This window comes from Lissotriton vulgaris, chromosome 1_1, assembly GCF_964263255.1.
Source record: "Lissotriton vulgaris chromosome 1_1, aLisVul1.2, whole genome shotgun sequence".
Classification (NCBI taxonomy): Eukaryota; Metazoa; Chordata; class Amphibia; order Caudata; family Salamandridae; genus Lissotriton; species Lissotriton vulgaris.
Genome location: NC_141685.1, coordinates 1,960,325,101 through 1,960,347,727, shown reverse-complemented (window position 1 = coordinate 1,960,347,727; position 22,627 = coordinate 1,960,325,101). Strand labels below are relative to the sequence as shown.

Sequence of the window (22,627 nt, the reverse complement as noted above, 5' to 3'; positions counted from 1 at the left end):
CCAAAGACAAGAAGGGCTGCCATAGCTCTGAGTACTTGGCACTCTCTGCTGCCATTGACAGCAAGAGCTTTTCCATACCAAGCACCATCCAAAGGCGATGAAGCCACCCATGAAATGTGGGAACGTGTGTGGAGCGCCAGTGCGCAAGTATATTCTGCATCGTTGATCCCAGTGCAATTGCTATCAAGCGGCCCCTATGGGAGCGCAGCGGATACGTTAAGGGGTTTGGGAGTCCTAATAGAACATGCAATGAGAAGCGCAGGATCTCTGTGTCAAAGTGGGTGTCCACCTCATCGAATATCTGCTTCCAATACCCCTGGACCTAGGTGCATTCCCAGAGTAGGTGCACCAAAGTACCCACCTATCCGCAGCCGCGCCAGCACAGCGCATCTTTAGTGTGATCCATCTCATGGAGACGCTCTGGGGTGTAGTACCAATAAGTCGCTATCTTTTTGAGGGTATCTGTAAGCCCCATTTGGTACGCTGAGTATCGCGCTCTATAATAGACCTCCTCCCATTCTTTGTGGTTAAGTGTCCTGCCCAATTCCCTCTCCCAGCGCGCCCTACCAGCACTATAGGTGTGTATGTGTTTGCCCTGGAGCATCTTATAGAGATCTGAGAACAGTTGTTTGTCTGTCTTGCGTGTGATTAGCCAGTGCTCGTAAAATGTGAGGTGTCTATCCGCCGTAGGGCGTACTTGTTCACTGAGCGCCCAATGTCTCACCTGCAGATATCCGAGTCTCTCGGACTTTGATAGCCCAAATTGTTGCTGAAACTGGGTAAATGGAATAATGCCCTCCGTCGTGTACATATGAAAAAGACACCGGCAACCTATAGATCTCCACTTCGCGTAGGCAACAGAGTCCCTTCCGGGTGTAAAGTCTGGGTTATCCACAATAGGAGTAAGAGGAGATGGAAAAGTCGTGAGTTCATGGCTTACGTTCGTCTGGTCCCAGACCTCTAACGGAACCCTCGTGATGTGAGAAGCATACAGGTTAAGGGGTCTATGCTGTCTGCAAAAGAATGGAATCTCCTGCAGTAGTATACCAGAAACGGCTTGGTTTTGAAATAACCAATGTATTTCAGATTCCCACCTACTCCACTCCACCAAGAAGCGTAGCTGTGCGGCCTGAAAATACGCCGTCAGATCCGGAATTCCAATTCCTCCCTGTTCGGGGGGGGGGGGTAACATCACCAATCGCAACTTCAGGTGTGGTTTCCTCCCATTCCAAATGAACTGTGCCAACTCAGACTGCATCTGTTTGATCCAGCCAAGAGGTGGGCGGAGGGGAATTGTGCGAAAAAGGTACAAAATCTGAGGGAGAACAGTCACAACAACGGGTATTATCGGAGGTCTGGAGCTCCAGTATGAATCCGGCTTGGTCTGGGTCAACAAGGCTTCCCATATGAGGAGCCAATCGAGCAGCTAGGATCCCCGTATATAGTTTGAGATCTACATTGAGTAGAGAAATAGGGCGATATGCCCACACAGCGATCGGTCTTTCTCCGGTTTAGGTATGACGGCATGACGGCAGTGGAGGAGTAGAGGGCAATCTGGGCACAGAATGTTTTATAAAAGCTCACCGGGAAACCATCCGGACCCGGTGATTTCGCTATTTTAAGGCGGGAAATGACAGAGATAACCTCCTCTGGTTGAATGTCACGCCCCAGATGTTCTGCCTGATCCTGTAATAGGGCCGGAAGAGGAACAGAGGCCAGAAATTCAACACCATCCTGGTCCGCAGGAGGGTCGGCGGATTAGAGATCAGCGTCAAAGTCGCTGAAGGCGTTTGCGATCTCATGATCCTCCGTGACCCGTCTACCGTCATCCTGAAGGATCTCCTGAACCGCCTGTTGCTGCCTCACTTCCCGCAGTTTATGCCCGTCTGTGCCCGTCCGTGACAGTACGGGGCATGGGGCACAAATTCATGCTCTATCTATCCCGCACAATAAAGGTATGACTGCAGAGCACCTTAAATCCTTACGCCCCAAACTCCACAAAGATTGCACTGTACTCCTGCCTACGCTTACCGGATGCCCCCCATGCGATAATTGCAATTTCTCTCTCACCAATCTTCAGCCCTATCCTGACCCCCAATTCAGCAACCCTAAACGTAAACAATACGGGAATTCTGACAACCAAGAATTCTCTTTTTGCAGCGTAAACTGCAGATCTTTGCCACATCATAAGTGGGATATATTTAACTTTCTACTCGACTACAAACCCCGCGCCCTCTTTTTAACTGAAACATGGCTGCACGAAAGCTCTGGCCCTGACATAGCAACGGCTCTTCCCTCCGATTATGCCATAGTCAGGAGAGACCGTGTTGGTCAAACTGGCGGAGGAATTGCTATCATTTTTAACAGAAAATTCACCTGCACCCTAGAACCCTCCCTTATCCCGTACTGTGAAGCTGCTTTCTTTAAACTGACCCTTAATCATAACTTCACAGCCTCTGGCATCTTAATATATAGACCTCCGGGGAACGCCAGCACATGGGCCGCTAACCTGGCTAACCTCATTACACCTTTTTATCTCGCCTCAAAAAATTTCACTCTCCTAGGAGATTTAAATATGCACTTTGATGACCCCACTAATACGGCCTGCACAAACCTATTGGATGATCTAACAGCTCTAAACATATCTCTACTGAACTCTGGTCCCACCCACAAGGCAGGGCATCTGTTAAATCCCATCTTTTCAAACATTCCTGAACTGAAGTGGACAAACACATCTCCAATTTGTTGGTCAGACCACCATCTTATCTATTTTAGCCTTAAACTACCCACATTTAAACCTAAAAACGCCTGGCCTATCTCTGTTTTCAGAAACTGGAAACAGCTTGATATTGGTTACCTTAACAGAACTCTTGCCAAGAATCCTCCAACCCCAGCCTCTGACATAGAAAGCATAGCTCTAGCCACACACTCATGGCTGGAAAGCGCCGTCAACAGCTGCCTCCCACCTTCTAGAGTTAAAAATAACACTCACCGCCCCCCAGCCCCCTGGTTTACTGAGCCTCTCAAAATGCAAAAGTCCAAATGCAAAGCCCTTGAAAGAAAGTGGCGAAAAAACTACGCCCCCGAAAACAAAGTAACATACCACAAAGCCAGGAACGAATACCACTCAGCCTGTACTAGAGCCCGAGCACTTTATGTGGCAAATACCATAAATTCCGCGCACAATAAGGCGAAAACACTTTTCAATACAGTCAAAGATCTCGCAGGAGAAAAAACGACTGCATCAGTCCAGCCGCTTGATAAAAAACAATGCCAAGACCTCGCCTCCTTCTTTTGTGAGAAAATTGAAACAATCATCTCAGGTATAAAAAGTAACCTCCCTACTCATATCCCTGAAGAGGACACCCCCCCCAGTTCAAGTATTATTAACACTCTTGAACACTGGCCTGCCATCACCCTGGAATCACTCAATTCCATTCTTAGAACCGTCAAATCAGGCTCCCCTCATGATCCAATTCCTGCCTCTGTTCTTAAGCAATTGGACACCCCCTCTTTGACCATCATTGCTGAAACTTTAAACTCTTCACTTCAGCTTTCCGCAGTTCCCTTACTCTGGAAACACGCCATGGTCAGCCCATTATTAAAAAAACCGACAGCCAACCCTGAACTTCTAACAAACTATCGGCCCATCTCCCTTCTCCCAATCTTTTCAAAATTGCTGGAACGTCACGTTCATACCACCCTTACTCTCTTCACCGAAGAGAATTCTCTCCTTCACTCATCACAGTCCGGCTTCAGAGCGGGTTTCTCTACGGAAACTGCTTTACTAGGAGTTACCGAAAACATCAGAAAACTCCTAGACGATGGCCAGACAGTCGCACTCATTTTGTTAGACTTGAGTGCGGCCTTCGATACCATCTCCCACTCCAAACTCCTGGCCACCCTAGAGAGAATCGGTATCCGTGGTGAGGCACTAAATTGGATTGAGTCTTTTCTATCACACAGAACCTTCCAAATCACATCCCCTATAGCTTGCTCAGAGTCAGTAAATGCCCTTCACGGAGTACCACAGGGCTCTATCTTGAGCCTGCTGTTTTTTAATTTATACCTCAGACCCCTGGCTGACCTAGCAGATAAATCCGGGCTTACTCTGATGACATATGCCGATGATTCTCAAATCATCTTCTCCCTATCAGAGGCAAGCCCACTGACCCCATCATGTCTCAAGCAAGGTCTCCAAAATATCTTCAGCTGGATGTCAGCAAACCAGCTGAAGTTAAATGGAAAAACAAAGACCTGTGGAATCCATCTCACTGGCCTTCCGAACTTGGCTCCATCCCTACCCCGGCCACACACGTGAGAAATCTTGGTGTTATCATTGATAACACCCTCTCAATGAAACAACAGGCAAACAAAGTGGTAGGCCTTTGTTTCACCATTATGAAATGGTTGAGAAAGATCCTATGGATGCTGCCCCTTGCCACCCAGAAGACCGTAGTCAATGCACTCATAACATCTCGGCTTGACTACGGCAATATCCTTTACCTGGGCTCAAACCAAGCCGTCTCCAAACGACTGCAACTTGCCCAAAATGCGGCCGCAAGACTGCTTTGCAATATCCCTAAAAAATCTAGTGTGTCCAAACATCTAATTGACCTTCATTGGCTCAGGGTGGAAAACCGCATAAGGTTCAAAGCCCTGAGCTATATGTTCAAGATTAAATCTGGCACCGCACCAAAGTATCTACTATCTCTTGCAACCCCTTACCTTCCTGCTAGAGAACTGCGCTCCCAGACATCGGCACTTTTCGCAACCCCGAGATTCAAACTAGCGAGAATGGGAGGGAGATCATTCTCGGTACTAGGGCCCGCTCTTTGGAACAAGCTCCCGCTTCACATCCGCAAGGAAGATGACTATGCCAGACTTAGAAAGAACCTGAAGACCTGGCTCTTCCACAAATAAATCCTTTCACTTATCAATTTTCTCCTACTTGTTCTGATCTGTCATCGGCACCGGGAAACCCTTTTTGGGTAGCTGTGCGCCATACAAATTTAAAAAATAAATAAATAAATAAATAAAATAAATAAAATTTAAAAAATAAATGCGCAAGTAAGCGCCCACACCTATCCCCTCCAGTGAAATTCGCATGGCGTAGCCGCAGAGCCGCAAATTCCGCCCGATCTTGGTCAAGGGCCACTAGCTGCTGCCGCACCGCTTTCAACTGCCTCCATACCCTAGGGGCCCCAGTTCTCTGGTGCATTTGTTCTAGCCCTCTGGTCCGCTGAGAGAATTCATCCCTTTTGCACTGAACTCTCCCCGAAGGACAGCCTTCAAGGCAGCCCACTGTGAGGCGAGTGTCAATCAATCAATCAATAAATTTGTAGAGCGCGCTACTCACCCGTGACAGTATCAAGGCGCTGAAGGGTGGGGGGGGGGGTGCGGGGGGGGCCGCTACTGCTCGAATAGCCAGGTCTTAAGGTGTCTCCTGAAGGTGAGATGGTCCTGGGTCAGTCGTAGGTGTGCGGGGAGGGAGTTCCAGGTCTTGGCTGCCAGGTAGGAGAATGATCTTCCTCCGGTGGTGGCTCTGCGAATCCGTGGGACGATGGCGAGGGCGAGGCTGGTGGGGTGGAGCTGGCGTGTGGTGGTGTGGAATGAGAGGCGGTTGTTGAGGTATTCGGGGCCCATGTTGTGGAGTGCTTTGTGTGCGTGGGTGAGCAGCCTGAAAGTGATCCTCTTGCTGACGGGGAGCCAGTGCAGGTTTCTCAGGAGAGCGGATATGTGGTTGCGGCGAGGGATGTCGAGGATGAGTTGTGCGGAGGCGTTTTGAAGCCGTTTCTGAAGTTTGGCTGTGAGCCTGGGTGACCGTCTTTCTGCTTTCGGTGGGGATCCATCGGAAGATCTTACGGAGCATGCGCAAGGTGTTGAAGCATGAGGACGAGACTGCGTTGACTTGCTTGGTCATTGTGAGGGAGGAGTCCAGGATGAATCCCAGGTTGCAAGCGTGGTCTGTGGGTGTTGGTGCGGTGCCCAGCGTCGTTGGCCACCAGGAGTCATCACAGGCGGATGGTGATTGTCCGAGGATAAGGACTTCCGTCTTGTCCGAGTTGAGCTTCAGACGGCTGTGCTTCATCCATTCTGCAACATCTTGCATTCCGTCCAGGAAGTTGGCTTTGGCGGTGATAGGGTCTTTGGTGAGTGAGAGTATCAGTTGGGTGTCGTCGGCATAGGAGATGATGTTGATTAGGTCTTGTCCTATTAATCCTGCAAGGGATAATAGGACGAGAGTATAGAGGCCAAACCAAGGTCTGAAACCATTGCGGATTTCCTACAGTTCGTGTGGTGCACTGGGGCGGAACGCGCGTCCACATCAAAGCCATCAGCTCCCCTCCCACAGGCATCTGAAGCTTCCCCCAGCGTGCGCTCGGCCTCAGGCATTTCTCCTCCCCCATAATAATTCACCCCTGCTGTTGCTGCCCACGGCCGGCCCCCACCCCATCCGGCTTGTTCTTCGAGTGAGTCTTCCCTCAAGCTCCTCTTGCTTCCTCCAGCGAGTCATTATTTTCCCTTCCTCCCCACCAGCTACTACCAATCCCATGTCTGTTGCCCCCTCCCTCTCCCACTCCCCCAGCTGTGTTACTCTCGCTTCCGTCGTCCACCTAATTCTTGATGGGTTTCTAGCATTATGGTACCATATGTCATTTTATGGTGCTTTTATTTACACCTAAACACACTCCAATTCTCCTTATAAGCATCTGCGGGATTACAATGTGTTTACGTTTTTGTGTAAATAGTGCATAAGCTGGTGTGGCAAAGCGATTTTTCTGCCTCTTACAAAATAAGCGCTAGCGTTTGCCCCTTTGTCTCCTACAAGTTGTTTTCCACCACTCGCCCTTCTCCCTTCTTTTTCGTGCACTTCTTCTCTTGAGCTCCACGTTGCTTCCTCCAACGTGTCCTTATTTTCCCTTCCTCCCCACCCGCTACTCCTACACCAATGTCTGTTGCCCCCTCCTGCTCCCACTCCCCCTAGTTGTGTTACTCTCGCTTCCGTCGTCCACCTAATTCTTGATGGCTTCCTAGCAACTTTCGGTTAAGTTACCATATGTCATTTTATGGTGCTTTTATTTACACCTAAACACTCTCTGATTATCCTTATAAACATCTGCGGGATTACAATGTTTTTACGTTTTTGTGACCTGGTGTGGCAGAGCGCTTTTTCTGCCTTTTACAAAATAAGCGCTATCTTTTGCTCCTTTGTCTCCTACAAGTTGTTTTCCACCACTCGCCTTTCTCCATTCTTTTTCTCATTTCCTACCACAGCTTCTTTGACAATGTTTTTCTTTATTGTATTAGCTATACTGATTTCCCATGCTTTGTGCAAACATAAACATAGCATTGTGCCTATGACAACATTGGTATTGTGCAAGTATGTGCGTTTTTAAGTCGCTGTATTTGCAAAACGTACTGTTTCTTCTTGCGCCAGTATACCCCTCACTGCTCTTTTGTTACTTAATTCGCTCCGCCTCACACAGCCTGTGTGTTACTGTCGACAGCCCCCGCCCACCACCTTCCTCATTACTGTTTCTTGGTTGCTTCTCTGCGTGTTCTTTCACAACAAATCTATAGGTCACAAGTGTGAATCCTGCAATCTAGACTCAGCCTTCAATCCTTCCGAGGTTAGTCAATTAAGTTGTACCCACTTTTATGTACAATGCTAACAAATGGCATAAGTGAGGTAGACGACATTATATACACAACACAAGTTATTATTTTTGTTAATATTACAGTGCAACAAGTCACCATTGTTTACAGGGCTGTCTTTGTATCGGTTGTGTCAGCAGAGAATGTCGCTGTAGTGGCTAGTTACATAAGAGCTCTGTTACATAATAGCTCTGTTCTGCCGTAATGCGAGCCCGTTGCATCTACATGCCAACCAACAATGAGCGCTGCATGTAGTAGTGACCTCTAACGTCATCACCCTCTGATTCCACTAGCAGTGCATAGAGTGGCTCTCGTGTTTACGTTTAGCTGGTGATGTTAAAGGACCCTAACCCTGAAGTGTTATCGGCTTATTGTTTACACCAGGCAAAGTTTCTCACGCATAAACTTCGTTGTGAAAGGCAGCCATGAACAGGAGGGTATTTTCTGCACCCTTGCACCTTTTCCCGCGGTTTTAAATGTCGAGTTTGTAATATTAAACTTTACCGGCTATCAGGAAGCGGCTCCTTTCTTATGGTGAATTATGCAAACTACTGTGATGAGCAGAAAAAAAGTTGGCAAAACGTTATATAATGCGGTACCGTGGTGGGTGTACAAACTTTTTTTTTTAATTATATTTTTTATCCTTGCGTGCCAATGGTGTCCGGAGCATTCTTTCAATCGATTGTGAGTTATTGGTTGTGATCTCCAGGCCTCTGTGACATTTTTACTTATAACATATTGGTCTCTGTGGTCGCACAACACGCCACAAGTTAGCACATCGAAGACATTCGCAAATGCAGTTGTGCCTTTTAATACGTAATGGACTGTAGGGTACTGCGTGACGGTACACGAGTAAACCTTGTAGTGGCCTCTTCGTACCCACTATGTGATGTAATCTGGTGTTCATATTGCTTGTTTTTTTAGGCATGTCTTTGTAAAAATAAAATAACAACAATAACCAGGCTGTTGCTGGTCTACGTGAGTTTTACTGCCCTATTCAATAGAGTCTGCTGCGGCTCAGTGCATGCAACTCTGCAATAAAAGTCAACATACAAGCTTTTGAAGTCGATAATATATTGCAGCAATTTAGAGACAGGTAAAGGCAATAGGGCTCAGATCTCACAGAGGGGAGGGAAGCACATTCACTCAATAGTACCATAGCATCACTCAACAGCACCACCTCAGCACCACCTCAGCATCACTCAGCACCACCACAGCATCACTCAGCACCACCACAGCATCACTCAGCACCACCACAGCATCACTCAGCACCACCACAGCATCACTCAGCACCACTACAGCATCACTCAGCACCACCACAGCATCACTCAGCACCACCACAGCATCACTCAGCACCACCACAGCATCACTCAGCACCACCACAGCATCACTCAGCACTACCACAGCAACGCCACAGCACCGCCACAGCACCACTCAGCACCGCCATAGCACCACTCAGCACCGCCACACCACTCAGCACCGCCACAGCACCACTCAGCACCACCACTCAGCACCACCACAGCACCACTCAGCACCGCCACAGCACCACTCAGCACCGCCACAGCACCACTCAGCACCGCCACAGCACCACTCAGCACCGCCACAGCACCACTCAGCACCGCCACAGCACCACTCAGCACCGCCACAGCACCACTCAGCTCCACCACATCACTCAGCACCACCACAGCATCACTCAGCACCACCACAGCATCACTCAGCACCACCACAGCATCACTCGGTACCACCACAGCATCACTCGGTACCACCACAGCATCACTCAGCATCACCACAGCACCACTCAGCACCACCACAGCACCACTCAGCCCCGCCACAGCACCACTCAGCCCCGCCACAGCACCACTCAGCACCGCCACAGCACCACTCAGCACCACCACATCACTCAGCACCACCACAGCATCACTCACCACCACAGCATCACTCACCACCACAGCATCACTCACCACCACAGCACCACCACAGCACCACTACTCAGCATCACCACAGCACCACTCAGCACCACCACTCAGCACCACCACAGCACCACTCAGCACCATCAAAGCATCACTCAGCACCACCACAGCATCACTCATCACCAACACAGCATCACTCAGCACCAACACAGCATCACTCAGCACCAACGCAGCATCACTCAGCACCAACACAGCATCACTCAGCACCAACACAGCATCACTCAGGGCCACCACAGCATCACTCAGGGCCACCACAGCATCACTCAGGGCCACCACAGCATCACTCAGGACCACCACAGCATCACTCAGGGGCACCACAACATCACTATGCGCTACCAAAGCATCACTGAACGCCACAGCATCACTCGTCGCCACCACATCACTCCGTGCCATCACAGCATCAATCTGTGCAACAATTCAACAACAACTGGGTCAAATATGTTCTCTCATAGTTTCAAGCTTTATTACAAATGTCACAAAAAGATGTTAATATTTCACTTCTGTTCTTGGATTTTCGTCACAGTATAATACACTAAACATAATCTTCACAAAAGTTATTTACAAAACTTTAAGCTATTGCCATTATAAATTACAATCACTTTTATTTAAGTATTAATTATTTAAAAAAATTAAAAGCCATCGTTATTTGTAATATCAATACATCTAAGTCACGTAAATACAAAACATGTTGCATTACAAGTGCTATAGGTGTCACATTTGCGAAAGTTATAACTATTGGCATTGTAAATGACAAAGCTATTAATTTAGCTATTTTCAAAACAATCACATAAATAAAAATATTGTCATTTACAAGACCAATAGCTCAAACTTTCCTAATGCGAGACCTATTGCATTGCAAATGCTTATGTTGTGTTCGCGTGCGATGGTGGCGAGGGGGCTCATGTAGATATTGAAGAGGGTCGGGCTGAGTGAGGAGCCCTGGGGTACGCCGCAGATGATCTTGGTGGCCTCAGAGCGGAAGGGAGGGAGGTGGGCTCTCTGGGTTCTGTCGGAGAGGAACGATGTGATCCAGTCCAGGGCCTTTCCTTGGATCCCAGAGTTTTAGAGGCGGGTTATTAGGGTGCGGTGACAGACGGTATCAAAGGCTGCCGAGAGGTCCAGGAGGATGAGGGTGGCTGTCTCTCCGTTGTCCATCAAGGTCCTGATGTCATCGGTGGCTGCGATGAGGGCGGTCTCGGTGCTGTGGTTGGCTCGGAATCCAGACTGGGATGGGGCGAGCGAGTTGTTTGCTTCGAGTCAGCTGTTAATTGACGGTCTTCTCGATGACTTTAGCCGGGAAGGGAAGAACAGAGATGGGGTGAAAGTTCTTGAGGTCTTTGGGGTCTGCTGTTGGTTTTTTCAGGAGGGCGTTGATTTCTGTGTGTTTCCAGCTGCAATGGGAAGGTGGCTGACGTGAAGGAGCTGTTGATGATGTTCCGGAGGTGGGGTGCGATGATGGTGTCGGCTTTGTTGAAGATATGATGGGGGCATGGGTCGGAGAGGGAGCCAGAGTGGATGGTTTTCATGACGCGGGTGGTGTCTCCAGTGCTGATGGGCGTCCATGCGCTGAGGCTGGTGGTGGGGGTCATTGGTTTGGTGGCTGGAGGCGGAGTCTGGGGTCCGAAGCTCTCGTGTATATCTGCGATCTTGCGGTGGAAAAATGCGGCGAGGGAATCGCAGAGGTCTTGCGAAGGTGTGATGTCGTTGTTGCTGGCGCTGGGGTTGGAGAGCTCTTTGACGATGCTGAAGAGTTCCTTGCTGTTGTGGGAGTTGTTGTCAAGCCGCTCTTTGAACGATGTCCTTTTGGTGGTGGGGATCATCTGGTGGTATTCGCGGGTGGCGCTCTTGAGGGCTGTCATGTTTTCTGAAGTCTGTTCGTGGCGCCAAGCTTTTTCGAGGGTTCAGCAAGCTTTCTTAGCGATTTTGAGGGCGTCTGTGAACCATGAGGTTTTTCTATTGCTAGTCTTACCTGGGGGTTTCTTCAGTGGAACGAGGTCGTCGGCGCAGTTGGTGATCCACTGTGCGAGCTTGTCTGCTGCATCGTTGGTGTCAGGGGTGTTGGCAGGTGGGTTCTGGCTCAGTGATGTGGTCAGCTGGTCTTTGGTGACTTTGCTCCAGCATCTGCGGGGGATCTGTAGCGTGTGGTGGTGGGATGTGGTCTTCTTGAAGGTGAAATGGATGCAGCTGTGGTCGTTCCAGTGTAGTCCGGTGGAGTGGCTGAAGGCGACGTGCCTGCTGGCAGAGAAGATGGTACAAAAGGGGGTGGTGATGGACGGAGCATATGAATCAATCAAACACTCACACCCAGTCAAAAGATCTGGGTTTAATCCATCACCGTTCTTTAGCCCACTCAGAGAAGATGGGGTCCAGCGTGTGGCCGGCGTAGTGGGTGGGGGTGTTCACCAGTTGCTTGAGTCCGAGGTTTGCGAGGTTGTCGAGCAGGGTGGTGGAGTTGTTGTTGTTGTTGTTTTTCTCCAGGTGGAAATTCAGGTCTAGGAGGATGCACTCTGGTGAGGCTAGGGCGTGCGGGCTGATGAAGTCGGTGATGGTTCCGCTGAATTGAGTCCGTGGGCCCGGGGTCTGTAGATGAGCGTTCCTCTGAGGGTGGTCTGGGGGTCGGTGTGGATTTGGAAGTGTAGGTGTTCGGCGGCGGTGAGTGTGTCTTCGGCGTTGGTCGTGATGCTGATGGTGTCCCTGTAGATGATGGCGATTCCTCCTCCAGTTCTGTTGACGCGGTCCTTCCGGGTGATTTTGTAGCCATTCGGGATGGCTATGGCGATGTCAGAGGCTGAGGAGGCGTTCATCCAGGTTTCCGTGAGGAAGGCGACGTCTGGTGCTGTTGTATCAAGGAGTTCCCAGAGTTCGACGGCGTGTTTCTGGACGGAGCGGGTGTTGAGCAGGATGCACTTGAGGTGGTTGTTGTTGTCGTTGCTGTGTTCGGTGGGTGGGGTGCAGATTCGGGGGCAGGAGAATTTGCATGCTTGGCAGGTAAAGGGTCCGTGGGTGCATTTCGGGGTGGCTTGGTGGCAGGGGGCAGGTCGTCCTGTGTTGAGTGCGAGGAGGGTTGCGGTGTCGTACCTCAGTCGGGTGCCCTGGCAACGGCTGGGGCCAGGGGTTCTGGCGCTGGGTGCGGTCCAGGCGCAGACGGGCTTGCCTTTGGCGCGCCTGCAGCGCCCTCCATAAGAGGCGAAGTGGGAGGGGGGAGCAGCTGGGAGGTGGGAGCGGGGTGACCAATGGGTGACTGGCACGGGGTACAGAAGACAGGGGAGCAACGGCAGGAAGTGGGGAGCGGGGGGGCATAGAGGGCGAGGGTGCAGAACGGGCGGCAAACAGAGGGGCTACCAACAGTTAAAAATAAAGCAACAATCAGCAATAAAATAAATGAACAAACAGCAGAGAAAGGTACCGGGGCACACCAGCGGCGAACCCTTGGCAGCAGGGGCAGACATGGGCAGTCACAGGCAACCAGGGGGAGCAGTGCGGCGTGGGGAGTGACCAGAGGTCAGTGTAGTTTCTGTGTTGCTATTATGTGACAGGTAGTCTGAAATGACGCGCTGTATCCGGGTAGCCATCTCCTTCCGATGTAGTCCCTGAGGTACCAAGTCCGACGCGCACGCTGCAGCATGGGAAGAGAGAGGAGAACCGTCACTGGTGCATGGTCAGAGAGTGAGGCTACCCCCATCTCCACCTTAGTAGCGAGAGCTTGTGTAGGTGTGCATGCAAGCAGATAATCAAGGAGAGCGTATGTCTTATGTGCGTTAGAGTAGTAAGAATAATCCCTCTCGCTCGGGTGGAAGCTACCTCAAAGATCCTTGAAACACAGATCAGCTAAAAGGGACAGACCCTCCGCAGAGAGAGCGCCAGCTTGGGAAGCGCGCTGACTTGACCCGTCTAAGACATTGTTAAACACTAAATTCAAATCACCCCCAGCACAATGTGGCGGTCAGTTGGGGTTGTAACCTCCGTGAGAGCCCTATGAAAAAACCTCTCCTGGCCATTGTTAGGGCCATATACAGAGCCCACTGTTAACGTGGGGTCCCCTATAGAAAACCTGTAAGACAATCTCCGCTGATTTGTGTAGGACTTTGCCCCTAAACTTCCGGGCCACCAGTACAGCAACTCCAGCCGTCTTGGTGGATTTCGAGGACAAAAATTGAAGGGCAAATTTTCGGGACCGGAGGTGATGAAAATCCCTCTGTAAGAGCTGTGTCTCCTGCAGGAGGCAAATATCAGCCTGGGATTGCTCTAAGCATAGCAAGACAGCCCTGTGCTTTACTGGGTTGTTTAGCCCCGCACATTAAGTGTGAGTATTTTAAGCTCTGCGACCGGCATTTAACCTAGGGAGTATGTAACCAGCATGAAAGGCGTTCTAGCAGCAAGGGGCGCATCAGCTCGCCAGGCATCTCGCCCCAGAGATCCCAAGGGTGGGAATCTAGCACAGACCTAGGCATTCGGTGGACAATGAACCATACCCCTCCCCGCAAAACAGAACCCCAAAACCAACCAAGTAGCACATATCCAAAAATTCCATCATCCCTAGATGATCAGAAAAATATTGAAACGAGGTATTCCAATGTACATTCAAGTGATCTCTCTCCCGCCAACGGCTAAACAGCATATGAATAGAGCCATCAGACTGTAAATGCCATGTAATGTCAGCCAGTATGGGTCGGGCTACCATCCGATGCAACCGCCTCCACAGCAGCTCTCTGGCCTTCCGCAATCACCGGTGGTGGAGGTTACTTCACCCGACACCATCTGCCCTGCTGGCGCCATTGGGACCTGGAGTCACCCATATCAGCGACCGGGCCCTGACCCTCATTTTCTTCGGCAGGCAGGTCGATGCCCAACAGGCGACAGGTCTCAGAGACCGATCAAAGCTGATAAATTTTTTGATGTAGGGTTGCAAGTTCAGAGTCTTTGTTATCGCTCTTGGTCCCTAGTTCGGCCACCCGTTCTCCGAGACCGTCCACATCCCGTCTCACATCTTTGATTTCACTGGCAAATTCCGCCTTCAGGGTGTGAATATCTTCCAGCAGCGACGTGAATAGGGACTCTAGAAAGGCCTTGGTGATGGGCTCCGAGCCAGCCCCCAGCTCCGAAGGGGCCTGTTTAGAAGCAGATGCCAAGGCGTTGCGTTGCTGGGTCACTTGAACCTTGGCAAAGAGATCCTTCACCGTTTTATCCTTGCGTCCCCTAGTAGTGGACATCGCCCACCGCCAACTCCAGCGCTGTCCTCAGACAGTGATCTACCGCCCGCTGCGCTGTTCCACCAGGATGGGCCGTCCCCACCACCGGTCAACAAGACCTCCAGCGACTGCAAAGGCACCTTCCGCAGAGGGCGAAGCCGAAGTCACCAACTACTAGCTCCGGTAGTATCAATGCTCTACGTACTCTCCTCGTCAGGCCTTCAGAGCGCTGACCCGGTCAGCAACGCAAGCAGCACAGCCCCTGCAGAGACCCCTACTCTGTGCAGCATCAAGGGCGACTAGGCAGTCCAGCCATGCTCCGAATCTCTTGGCAGGGCCACCACAGCTTAGGGTCCCAGGCCACCCTACAGAGTATGGTGTAGCTAGCTCCCCAGCAGGCCCTACCAATCGATAACTAGGCCTCTCTGCTAATTTCCTCCTCTCACAAGGCCCAGTGTCCAGATCGTTCCGTCTTCGCCACAGGCAGACGCACTCCCGGTCCACTAGGGTCTTTCTGGCTCCCAGGCCCCTTCACCGCAAGTCGTAGAGTGGCTCCGTTTGCCCCCGTGCTCGGTGGGACACGTACCCCAGCAGTCCCGAAGCTTGAGCCACACGGGGAGTGTCCGCACCAGCCTGCACCCCCACAGGCCGCTCTCGAGGGACCGGCACCCGCTTATCCGCACCGCAGTATCCAGGCTCTGGTGATCCCTGCAGCGCGGGAGGGCCCCCCCAAGGACAGTTTGTCCGCTCCTCCTGCAAATCACCATGCGGGCGCACCAGGGGCCCCCTCCTCTCACCTGCCTCTATGTCGCTGTCCTTCGGGTCCCAGGGCTCTGTCTGTGACTCAGGGCGGCTCGCAGGGCACACTCCGTCATCGGAGGGCCAGGTCTCCACTGGCGCCTCTTCCTTACGCCACAAGTCCAGGGCTGCACCGATCCCAAGATGGCGCCCGGATGACTCTCCTGGACTTCTCTCCAGGCCTCAACTGCTGGTGCCAAGCAGCTCGAGTCCCCTCCGCTTCCCGCAGTCTGGATCTATCCTCTGGGGCCACTCCGCCACCCCCGAGTCAATCGATCACCGCCTCTCTCTCCCGGGGCCCTCCTGCCATACGCCCCGTAGCACCTCCAGCCCCAGGCGTGGTCGCGGCACGGGCGCCTCCGACCTCGAGGCACAGGGATTCGCCACAGATGTCTCCGACGGCACCAGAGTCACACAGGGGCCCCACCGAACCGGGGAGCTCCGGCCACCACAGTTGATACTTGCTACAGCGGCCAGAAGCCGGTGCTATTTAGGCCATCAGCGGGAGCTCGGGAGTCTTCAGACTGCTCACGCCGCCATCTTGGCCACGCCGTGTCTGCTTTCTTAGAGGATTTTTGCAGGAGGTCTTTAATCAAAGAGTCCTTCTTTGCTCTAAGGGAGGTCATTTCGTGAGCCACTAAAATAAAAGGAAAAACAACAAGTGATGGACCGAATGTGGATCAATGTCACACATTCCCCCAGTCAAAAGATCTGGAGTGCAAAAAAACGATGGATTTGGGCCCAGATCTTTGGACTGGGTTGAGTGTGTGATATTGATCCACATTCGGTCCATCACCTGTTGTGTTTGCATATTCCGCCCTAAGTGCGCTGGGGATGCCCAGACGTGGGTCCCAGGCACTCCACACCACTGGAGTCAAGCTAGCCGGGCTGATGAGAGGTGTTACCTCGAAACCGGTCCGGTCCTCGGATGCTTGATTCCGTTCTGGGAAGGACATGGCTTTTGTAGTTCGGACTGGACTGTTCCCATGGGGCACAGGGTCAGAGCTGATTTGCATATCGCCATTGTCTAACCCAGGGTGGTGTGGAGTGCAAAAAAACGATGGATTTGGGCCCAGATCTTTGGACTGGGTTGAGTGTGTGATATTGATCCACTTTCGGTCCATCACCTGTTGTGTTTGCACTGAAATAAAAGGGCCAGACACGTGGGTAGGGCCTGGATGCTCTCCCTTGTTTGATTAGGCCGAAACATCTCTGATGTGCCCCTCGTCAGACGTCTCGGGCCTATCACCACTGCCCCGTCCTTCAGTCGGCCAGTCCTCCACTGGGTACCCAAGCTGTTATTGTGTCGCCAGTGGGGCCTAGCAGACTCTTCTAGCCGCCCGTGTGTATGCAGTGCAGGGCCTGTGCCACACACTCCGGGAGCAGGCCACCTCTCAGTCGATTGTTCCCACAGACGCTTGCAGGTTTCCCCCAATCTGGCCATATTTCCAGGTCAGATTGGCCGGGGGGCCTGCTTGTACAGTCACTCAGTCCCTCGTGACTGTAGGATGGTGCGCAGGGAGAGGGAGGAGTGGGGCAGCCGCGCTCACCTTGTGGGGCAAAGCAGTTCCCCCTGGAGCCGTTTCCGTCCGTGCTCCGCTGATCAGGCCGGCCAGGAGGCACGTAGTTCACCCTCCATCACCAGAGCTGCCAAGGCGCAGCCACTCTCTGTGAGCCGCCCAGTGCAGGCCGGGCCCCCCAATCGCCACAATGGGGCACGGCCACAGCACGCAGGCCGCTTTCCACTTATGGGGTCACCCCCTCTGCAGAGCTCAGTTCTCGGTCCTCCAACCGCTGTCTCGCTCGCCCGGGAGACCGCCTCTACGTGCTTCAGCCTCTGGCTCCCCAACACAGGCTGTGTACGGTCCAGTCTTCACGCAGCCCCCAGTGGCTCTTTCCCAAGCCTTGTGGCCCGGTGCTTGACAGCGGCGCCTTTCCTGCTTAGACGCACTCGGGCCCCCCAGAGATTAGGTATGGTCTGCGGTCGACTCCGGTGCTCAGACGCCCCTGCCCAATTGTTCCAGTGTCCCAGATGCTGGATAGATATGCCGTTATCGGCCAAGGCCAGCGGAGCACCTCAGGATTGCGGTTGCTCAGCCGCCATCTTACGATTTACTGATTTTAAAGGAAAGACTATCAAGCATAAATTGCTTTGGAGCGAGGGTACAATACTTAAAAATGCTCTGCAACGTGCTCATGTTACTCATACATTGAGTCATCAACTTGTTATAGACGTTGCAGGGAATTCTTTGGATGAGAAAGCTGCCAAGGCTTGATGTTGACCTCATGGCTGCAGACCTTGTGGTTAAAAGGTACTCAAACTGTGATTTTGCCACTTCTCACTGGTTATAAGCACAACAGACTGGTTTCAATCGATTTGATCAAGCTCTGCCATGTGGCTGTAACCTGGGCCCGCCGTCACGCCCCAAAGACGGGCCCAAATTAACCTTGTGCGACCCCCCCCTCTATCGACAAAAACTACACGGACACAGAGCTGCGATTCCGGAATTGTCTCACTGAGGTATTTCAGTGGTTGAATAAAAACCACTTGAAGTGCAACAGTGGGAAAACCGAAATCATACCATTAGGCAAAGATTTGCTCTTCTGCCCCAAGGATTGGTGGCCCAAAGATTCAGAGGCCCCGCCTAGTGCAGTGTCCTCTGCGCGCAACCTGGGCGTGCAATTTGATGCAACCCTTTCCTTTGACGATCACGTCAGGATTACGGCCGGTTGCTGTTTCGGACTCATTAAATCTTTAAAAAAAAAAAATTGACTTCCTCCCCATTGCTTCTAGGAAATCGGTCGTGGTTGCATTAATACTCTCCCGAATCGATTACTGCAATGGGCTGATGGCAGGAGTGAAAAAATCCACCCTGAAGAAGTTGCAGAGTGTGCAGCACGCGGCTGCAAGGCTAGTGTTAAAACTACCTAGGAAATCTTCAGCAGCATTGAACTCTCTCCACTGGTTGCCATTGCATAAGAGAATCCTCTTTAAACTCTTACTCACAGTTTTTAAATCCCTGAAAAACATAGGTCCTAAATACCTCGTCAACCGCTTCATTCATTATGACCCCGTACGATGTCTGAGATCCTCAGGGGCCAACCTTGCCAAGATCCCGAGGTATAAATCTAAAACTAGGGGTGGAAAAACTTTCACAGTCCTAGCAGCAAGGGCTTGGAACAACCTGCTCGTAAACCTCAGACTTATCGAGACTGAGTGTCTCTTTAGGAAACAACTGAAGACTTGGGTCTATCAGCAATCTGATACCTATGAGTTGGCAGCTATTTAGATCTTTCACCACCTATCTCCCACACGCATGCTCAGCGCCAAGATGCTCCTTCCGGAGCGAAAGTCTGCGCTTAACAAATACCCACAAATAGAAATAGAAACTATACACATTGGGAATAATGTCTGACCACCTGTGGGTAGTCCTCAAACATATTTGAAAAAATTCACTTATTGTCTTGGTCATGTCCCTACAGATCCTGTTTCTCATTATTTTAAACTTGTACCTTTGCCTACGGAGAAAAATATGCTCACGCAAACAAAATCAATTTATTGCAATTAATTTATTTCACTTGTAGCCATACATGGCTATGAATATTTGAAGAAAAATGTTGAGATAAATTTGTTTGGGGAACATAGCACTGGGAGGTTCAGGGCATTGATGCTTTATTTTGGACCGTTGCAACTAGAGAACAATGTCCTGAAAGGTAAAAAGTTAATAGACAAATCTAGATAGCATGCACACAGCACCAACAACGCTGTCTTCTTTTCACTTGCGTCGCCACCTGCACCTTTTTTCACGTTTGCTGCACCAAGTTTTATGTGGTTGTCATACATTCTAAATGCAGTGCTGTTCTTAACTGTATATGCCCGACCTTAAAACTAATGCTACCACATAAAGATGAATAATTATCTTTTGACTGAAAAATGAGTATTCTCCTTCTTGTCCACTTGAGTAATGCTATGTGCATGCTATCTAGATTTGTCTATTAACTTTTTACCTTTCAGGACATTGTTCTCTAGTTGCATCTTACCTACCCAGTCCTGACTTGGTCTATGGGTTAAACTCCTGTCTTGTATATATTATTTTGGACCGGTCATATCCCTCGTCAAATTATCTTTTTAAGCAAAACAGTACAACAGACTACTTGTTTTGATTTAGCTAAAATTTAAATACACCATGCATTCCCTATGTTGGGACATTTGATGCTTGCCAACCGTTTTTGTGACAGAACAACAGCTCAATGAGATGGTGCAGAATGGTACATACAATTCATCCCTTTCTGGTTCAAGTAGGCAGTCATTAAGGCCCATTGACACTAATGGTTGCAACTCTTCCAAGGAGTTTACTGCAAGCAGGCCAGACCTCCGATATATTCAGTCATAACACTCTGGAGTGATTACTACCTATAGCGTAGAAATGTTATGCCAGCAGTGGTTGGAACATTCCACCTTGTCCGCAGTTAAAGATAATTTATCACTCCTTTCTGATAATATGATTTTTCAAGATTTTCTGCCAGGTCCCAGAAAACCTCGTCTTTAAAACGTTTTATTTATGCCACATACAATGAGATTTGTTATCTTCCTCAACAAGAAGCTGCTGAAAGGCTACTACAAATTGATAAGGATAATCTTAAAAATGCATTGACAGTTTATCGATAATAGAACGACTACATTGTCCACACGCATTTATTCTTTGAATGCTATTGTTTCACCTGCATTTGATATTATACAGAATGACATGTCTATGCTTTGCCATGGCCAAAGTCAACGGAGATCAATTTTACAGTTAAGTTGGACACTGCAGGTTTTAATTCAAACCGAGTTCCATGGAAATATTTAAATGCAACTAAATTGTTTTTGCCTTCTAATTTGAAAATGCAGAAAATCATGGCAAAAAAGGAATTCACTTACACAATGTTTAATATAGAAGGTTAGAAACATTATCTTTTACTGTAGCTGAACCCCCTTCAGTCACATGGCTAATACACATATTAATTTCTTTACCTATATCAATGTTTCATTTCACCTCATGTATACAACACTTCCTATGGGCAGGTATATAGAAATAGCCGCACATTTTCTCCATGAAGCTTGTTTTTTGCCCTTTAAGTTCAAATGTATGCACAACAACAAAAGTTTTTGCTAGTCTAGAGGACTATAGAACTTCTTTGGGACACTCCTATGTTTGCTGGGAGATGACACTTTATAGTGTATGTAATGCCTCAATGGCTAAACTTGGGTGTTATTTGAAGGGTGTTCCAGTGCATTTGATAAAGACTGAATTTTCGTCTCTTTCAAACTGCAGTCATTTGATTATAATTGAGCAGAGCTGTTGCAGAATGAAACCAGGTATCCCTTATATTGTCACTGTTTCCAAGGATGTGACTTATTGTATGAATGTCTTCTATCTTCCTACACATTCTCTTGGGGAATGATGATTCCTCGTTTACAAAGTAAATTTTATAAATTGAGCAGACTGAAAGCTTTATTGTTTCAAAAGGATGTGGCAATTACTTCTGCCCGAGAAACTTTTGATCTCCAAGTTGCCCGTTCTTCATCTGAAGTCTAATCACTTCGGCACACTCAATTGCCACAGCATTTTGGTGAACTAATACACTGCATTTTTAATGCTTCTAACAACAAGTAGTTGGTCTCTATTGTGAGTGATGCACAAAATTAGGTATAACAGCCAGCATGGAGATAGGAAGCCGCCAAATACAATGACAGAGTAAATGTGGGGATCCTTCGTGGCGAGCAAAATTACCCAGAAAGCCTCTTCAAAAAGGACGGTGCGGAAAGAGTTACCCTACCAGGAAGGGAAATCTCCAGCATTAAAGGCTTGCCTTCTATTTAGGTGGTTATATTGTCTTTCGTTGTGATTCAATATGAGGTCTCGGGGGCCAAAAGGTCCCCACCACATCAGTATATCAAATTTCTGATAGCGACTTTTAGCTGCAGAATCCACACCTTCTGAATATTCCCCCGGTATCAGAATGGATCCGGAAACATTTCAGCAGTACATCTCTTTTCCAGAAGGTGGGGTTGTGTGGCTTTGCACAGACGTTGTTCTGCTCCGGAAACAATGTGTGGGGTCTATATAAGCACCACTCGAGCCATCATTTCCTTTCTTTCCACACCACCAGACACAGATCTGGAGCTCCCTCTCATTTCTCAGAGACGCTTACCTCAATATTTTCCCAAATTTTTCTTAAGTGTGCAGTGTTTCCTTAAAACAGGTTTAAGCCCATGAAGGGACTATTGCAAACAAATGCCTGCAACGGATCCCCATCACTTGTGCCTATGGTTGAGCCACAACTCCAAGGCCTGCGGCAACTGTGCATCAATGAACCCAAGAGCCATCAGGAAGAGCAAGGCAAACTTCATGTTGCCAAGCATAAGAATACTCTGCTGTGCGTCCAAGGCTCAATCTTGGTCCCGTTGTCAACAGAGCCACTCAAGAGATCAGTCTTTATCGTGCGAAAAGCAATCTGGTGAGCATAATCAGCACAAGAAATCAAAGTGGGATTCCGCTCCAGCGCACTACTTGCATTCACCTGACCAAGCACAGGGTGGCCCCACCTTTCTTGATCTCGCTTCTGAAGTCATCTGACTTCGGATCCGATCTTGCAGCTAGTTCTGCAGAACTCGAGTTTCTCGGGCCTTCAGCCTTGCCACGTCAGATCAAAGAGTTCTGTGCAGTCAGTTAGTAAACTTTATTTCGATAACTATAGATCAAAAAATTACAACATAGAACAAAACACTTACACACGCAAATAACATAGGACATTTAAACTGCTCATTTGTTGCTCCATTGAAATAGCAGCACCATGAAAAGATGAAAATTTCATTTAAAAAGACCACAGAAATTCACCATAAAAATGCTTTTCCTTTCAAAGCAAACATAAAATAAAATAAATATCTTCTATAAATGTTAAAATACATAGGTCCATAGGAACTTGTCCCAATGGTACGATACTGTATGAAGGAACCCTTCAATGAAT

The 22,627-nt window shown here is 49.5% G+C and overlaps 1 protein-coding gene across 1 annotated transcript in view; it reads right to left on the bottom strand.

Annotated features, from left to right (window-relative positions):
- Positions 1–22,627, bottom strand: part of SUV39H2 (SUV39H2 histone lysine methyltransferase) — a 383,220-nt gene that overhangs the window by 40,511 nt on the left and 320,082 nt on the right. The window lies entirely within an intron of this gene.